The following is a 6,237-nucleotide window of genomic DNA, read 5'->3' on the forward strand; positions in this document are numbered from 1 at the left end:
TAGCAGCAGTTCCTGTGGAGAGCAGAAGTGGTTGCACTTACAAATAGAGGTAACCTCATTCCCTCACGAGGAAGATTGAGGAGATAGAGAAGAGTGGCCAGCTCTGAGCGATCTGCCCAGGAAGAGACTGTGAGCTCCGAGGGCTGTGGGTAATGAAGTGCTCTCAGTAGGATCTCTGATATGTTCTACATCATTTCCCTCCAGAGATTAAAAATGTGGAAAGGATTCGATTCAAAACAGAGATACTTCATCCTGCAGTGTTTAATATGTACACTCTTTCTTCCTCTCACATGCATTCTCTCTATTCTTTGTTTCCTTCTTCTCCTCTCTCACTGTAATTCTGTCTATTCCACCCCCCTCTCCCTTTTGTCCTTTCTCCTCTCCCCTATTTCTCTGAGTAGACAGCACTGCGGCGGTGTGTGTGTGAACGGAGTATGCCGCAGGTCTGCAGTAGGGGAGCTGAGGGCTGCCGTGTGCCGTAGGGACAGGGCTATTAATAGTTACTGCTGTATAAATAGCCCATGCGTAAAACGAAGGGTCCAGCAGTAGATGTGTAGACGCTCTGCAGTTAGCGCATTGCAGGAAGCAATGTAAGCATACAGCATGTAAACGCTGACACTACAAAAAAAACAGAAGCAAAACTGATGCTAAATATCTTTAAAAATACATCAGCAGGTTCTAAAACCACAACGCCTGTTCCTGAAGCTGTACTAAAATGCAGGCCTATGCAGGGTCCTGGTTGTCTGTGTGCTTTCCTAGAGCTCAATGTAACTGTGTGCTTGTGAAAGATGGCAATTAATACTGCATCACAGCTACTGGGAATCTTACATTTGCTATTCAAATCACAGTAGTTTCTCTGTTACAAACCCTGGGCCTCATTCAAAAGCCATTCTTAAGAAAATATCCTTAAGTAGAATATTACAGTCACCAGTGTTTTCTTACTTGGGATTTGTTTAATTTATTAGGACAATGCCCTGCAGAAAAAGCATAATGACCAGCTAGAGCAGCTCCATGGTGGTTGACCAGCATGATCAAGCTGGCTAACAAGCAGCTTGTCAATTGGCATGACCAGCATTGCCAGCATTACCAAATTCAAAAGCAGCACAGAGTAAGGTCATAAGTTGGTTAACTATTGGCTATTTTACCAGCGTGGAATAAGTTTTCACCTGGATTATCAGCTTTTTAACCACCTTGACCCCATCTGAATTCAGCTACCAGCAAAAGCTGGTCTTGAACTGGATTTTCAGTAGGGCTGGACCCGAATATTCGGGTATTCGGATATTCGTTCGTTGAGTAGGTATTCGGTTTTTAATTTTGGTATTCGGATATTCGTTTTTTTTCTCCTTTCCAGAGTTCCACCTCACTCTAACCACTTCTGTTCTCGCGGGTCCCGTCAGAATAACTTGCGCGCGGGACAGAACTGAACTGTTATTGGCTGGAGCGGGAGTTTAATCCAGACGATGCGGGAGCAAATTAATAAATAGTTAAGAAAACTGTAATAATTGTAAAAAAAAAAACCTAAAGAAAACTCTCAATGCGCAGGATGGACCGACACACACACGCACACACCGATGGTGTTTGGACTGGGGTAAGGAACGGGACCACACTATTCAGCGCTGCTGTTTTAATAAATATATAAGTAAATTTGAAGCATTAAATGTAGTTTATTTAATTTATATTAGGAACGTGGGGCGGGAGCGGCAGAAATGTGTATGTGGCGGGCGGGCGCGGGATTAAAAGAAGCAATTTTTTTGCGGCGCGGTAACGAGACAGAAACGCGGGAGCGTGGAAGAGAGGGTTTAAAAATCAGTCTCGCGCAGACCTCTATTATACATGATAAAAAAAATGCAGGCTCTTCGAAACTGATTTATATAATAAAACGTAAGGGGTAATGTGGCAACAGTAGGGGCTAAATCGGTTACAAAAGCCTGGCCTACAAAAATGATGTTGAACGAATTTCCTCTTATCTAATATAATTTAAAATGGTTTAAAAATGTAAAATAATTTCTAAGCAAACGAAATATTTAATATTGAGCTTATAGCCCAAGTGCAAAAATACAAAATCAGTAATACGGCTATGCCCTCCTTAAACCGAAATAGACCAAGTACAATAACGTCATTAACAATGACTTTCCTCTACTCTAATATAATTTAACATGGTTTAAAAATATAAAATAATTTCTGAACAAACGAAATATTTAATATTGAGCTTATAGCCCTAGTGCAAAAATACAAAATCAGTAATACGGCTATGCCCTGCACAATCCTTTAACCGAAATAGACCAAGTACAGTTTACAATGACTGTCCTCTAATATAATCAACAATGTTTAAGAATATAAAATACTTCCTGAACAAACGTTTTTTTTGTTTGTTTTTTTAAGCAAATAGCCTAAGTGTGAAAACACAAACAGCAATTTACTGGGCTGGCTTGCGCAGCGGAGAAACCGTGCAGCAGCAGCCTCGATGTGGGGCAGCAGAAATTCCGGGATGAAAACACAAAGAAATCTGGGCTAAAAACACAGAAAAAATATGGGGTGAAAACACAAAAATCCGGGATAAAAACACCAAAAATCCGGGGTGAATATGTCTCGTCGGTCAGAGCAAATTGAACATTTTTCAGTGGATTAAAGGGGCCGTGATTTGCTTTTTTTTTTTTTTTTTTTTACCTCATTTTTTAAAAACGAATATTCGAATATTCGCTTCGAATCAGTGCCGAATATCCGGAGCTCAAAAAACACTATTCGGGCCAGCCCTAATTTTCAGTACCATGTGATTAATCACTATAAAAGCATACGTTTATATATAAGTCTGAAATTATTTAAAAACTGATCACAATCTGACTCTGACATTTTGTTATTACTTGGCTTAAGAAAATAAGGTAGGATACTGATAAACGAGTTCCAGTGTTTTTTTTTAGGTGGTTCTTCTATGGGATCGTTTTCCAAAATGATCCAAAACCAAAAAGTTTGGCTGGATTAAAGCATTTGGCTTTTTTTTTTTTAAATCTAATAATCACAGCTCAAACATTGTGATGATGCTCTGGTAAATTGTCATTGATATTGTGGCTGTTCCAGGTTTGGGATGCCAGATACTGTGAGTAAATTGTAATTTGACAAAGGAGCCAGGCCTTTTTTTATGGGAAGAGCCCCATAAAAACCACATCAGTTGCATATTCTGTATCTCTCTGTATGAACTACATTTCTCACTAGGGGGACACCAGGAGAAAGAAATGGCAATTCTGGCGTACTCCTGCTTTAAAGCTCCACTAGGTAGAATTGAGATTTTGTGCTTGCGGGCTCCCCCTACAGTTGTAGAGTGTAATAAATGTTTCAGGCGGATTAGTTTCTCTTTCTCGTTTTCTGGCTTTTACAGACACATTCGGTCTCTTTCCAGCTTCTGCCAGAGAGTCTGTATGTTAGTTTGTAAAGAATGAACCAGTAGTCCTTGTAAAACTGTTAGAACTAAAGGACGGAAAGCAGGTCGCAGTTCTCGCGAGCGTTGGTTGCGGCCGCCTCGGAAAACTTACAGAGTCTGGTTTGAACTCAGAGGAGCTCCGCCACAGACACGAGAGCACCATTATTCCTCCTGTTACACCTCAATGCAGCGCTGCAGTGAGTTTCAAGCTGTAATTTTACTTCTTTAAAAAGATAAAAAATCTAGGAAATCCTACCTAGTGCTGCTTTAAGGTGCAACTACTGCTGTCAAAGGCATTCTATTCTAACATCAAGCCTAAAAGAAGAATTGATTGGACAAGGGTTCATATTAAATAATCAAAGGGGCACTGAAGCACCTCCTTACTTAGTAAACAACTGCCAGTGTAAACGATATTAGTGTAACAAGTTTAACCCTAATGTACTAATATAATTAACTTCTTATCTAAACTAGCCCACCCCTCTAAACAAAAAATAAAGCATTACAAATAGACTAGGAACATTTGGATCAGACAAACATGAGCCTAAGGTCACCATTTCCAGTGCCAAAAGCGTAATAACCCCAATAACCCCTGGCATTGGACTGTAGAACAGTGGAATTGCTTGGTGTTTGGGATCCAGAACTAATCATCCAGCCTCAGTACATGACCTTACTTATGCCCTCATGTCCTCACAGAAATGTTCCATCATCTACTTTAAAGCCTTCCCAGAATCAAAGAGGAAACACATACCCTATTAAAATAATTAATATAGTAAATACTATTAAAATAATCATCATTTATGTGTCTGTTGCTAATTTGGTCTGATATTTTCCCTATCCTGGGCTGTTGTTGGTAATGCCAGCTCCTCAGTGCGTGCCATGCAGATGGTGGCTGTTCCCCATGGCTACTAAGAAGGATATAAATAGCAACAGTTTCTGCCTCATCCCTTAACGCTGTGTCTTTCACACACACTTGCAAACACACAAAAACACAGATTGCTGCGTGTCGCTCTCTCCCAGTCTGAGTCATTGTTGTGCTCTTTGGAATGGAGCTAATCAAGCACAGTTTTGTGTGAAATTGATTCACTCTGCATTAATAATACAGTGAATAATGTCTGGAAATCTTCATGTGGAGGTTCGCTTCTTCTCCCTTAAGTGTTCCGTACAAGAGTGTGCTCTGAATACTTTTCATACAAATTATGATTTGACAGGATAGACCGGACGGGGTGGCCTAATTCACCATAATGACCAGTATGCTGATGCAGTATGCTGTGAATGCTTTAGTTATTGAGCAGTCTGTTTGGATGTATCTAGGAAGTCTGATGCCGTAGAAAAGAGCAATACTCTGGTATGTATATTTAGCTTACAGTAGTGGCGTGTTTAGACTCCCAGAGGACAGCGCTTCGATCGCTGTTCAACGACCCACTTGAAAGAGAGTTCATCAATACAGTGCACAGCTGCTGACTAATCTGTGGAACAGTATCTGGCAGTGTCGCCGTGCCTGATCGAACTGGGCCAATTCTCTCTGTATCTGCAAACAGAGGTTTTTCATTACAGTTGATGCGCTGTCAACTGACCCCCGGGCTCCTTTAGTCATGTCCAGCCTTCAGTGGAAATGCCCGGAGGCACAGCTGAAAATGTCATGAGACTACAGGGGGAGGCAGATTTGACTTCAAAGACTTTCTGTTTATCCTGATTGGAAATTCTCCAAAAGGAACACTAATTATGAGTCCATTAACATGAAGAAAACCAATTAATCCCCTTGGAACCGCATCACCTTCATCTCACTGATGTGGCTAATCTTGCTGCTGAACTGGGTGTTTCCCGTCTGTTTGACTACAGGCCTTTTTGTTTCTAGTTCTCTGTTCATGTTAATGTGTGCTGAGTTGTAACTGCAGGTGTAGACTAAAAGATAAGCCTTTTGAGATTTAAAACTCAAATCGGAGAAGGTTGAGCATGTATGGAAACCATAGATAAAAAACTGTAGTATTTCTGACTGTATGGACCCAAGATATTTAATGTTTTGTCTGGTAAACTTTATTATTATTTATATATTTGTTATTATACATTATACAGTATTTCATGCATGCAAAAAATAATAATAAAAAAGTTATGCTATTACGCAAAAACATTAGTTTCAATATTTAATGTTGAACAAAAATACATGTATATTAAAAAGAGTTTATTTAGAAATAGTCTTTTCTAGATAAAGTCTTAAGCGTAGGCCCCCCGTCATCGGCCCAGGTCTTGATACGTCTAGACCAGAGACTGTAAAAAAAGATGGACGCAGTGTCTCCGTTCCCATTCATTCAATGAAAATGAAGCCAAAATCTTCCGCCATGTTGGCGATCCTGATACCCGATTCTGCGCAGTAGAGACCAGAGGAGGGAGAAAGACTGTGGAGAGCAACCTACTCATTTAAATAACCCCGCCCCTGAGGGCTGCCTCGCGGTCACAGACTGCAGAGCGGGGCGGAGCGGGGCGGAGCGGAGCTGACGGTCTGTTACTGGTCCCGCCCATAACCAGCCCTTTTACAATAACCACACCTTTTTTGTATAGAGCTGAATAACGTTTTAAAAACTGAATTATATGGGGATATAAAAAGTTGACAGTATAAGCAGAGGTTACACTAGCTGTTGCATTTAAATAATGGAGGTAGAATTACAGTATATTAGAAAAAAACGTGATTGAAAGTTGTCTGTTTTGCCATTGAAACCTATGGGGATGGGTGGAGTTACACAGCTTTCTGCAGCCGAACAGCAGGGGGCGCCCGACCTGTGGTGGCTTCACTTTTGAGAGACGATGCTCTGTCCAGCTATATACAG

This window comes from Astyanax mexicanus, chromosome 11 (assembly GCF_023375975.1).
Source record: "Astyanax mexicanus isolate ESR-SI-001 chromosome 11, AstMex3_surface, whole genome shotgun sequence".
In the NCBI taxonomy this organism is placed as follows: domain Eukaryota; kingdom Metazoa; phylum Chordata; class Actinopteri; order Characiformes; family Acestrorhamphidae; genus Astyanax; species Astyanax mexicanus.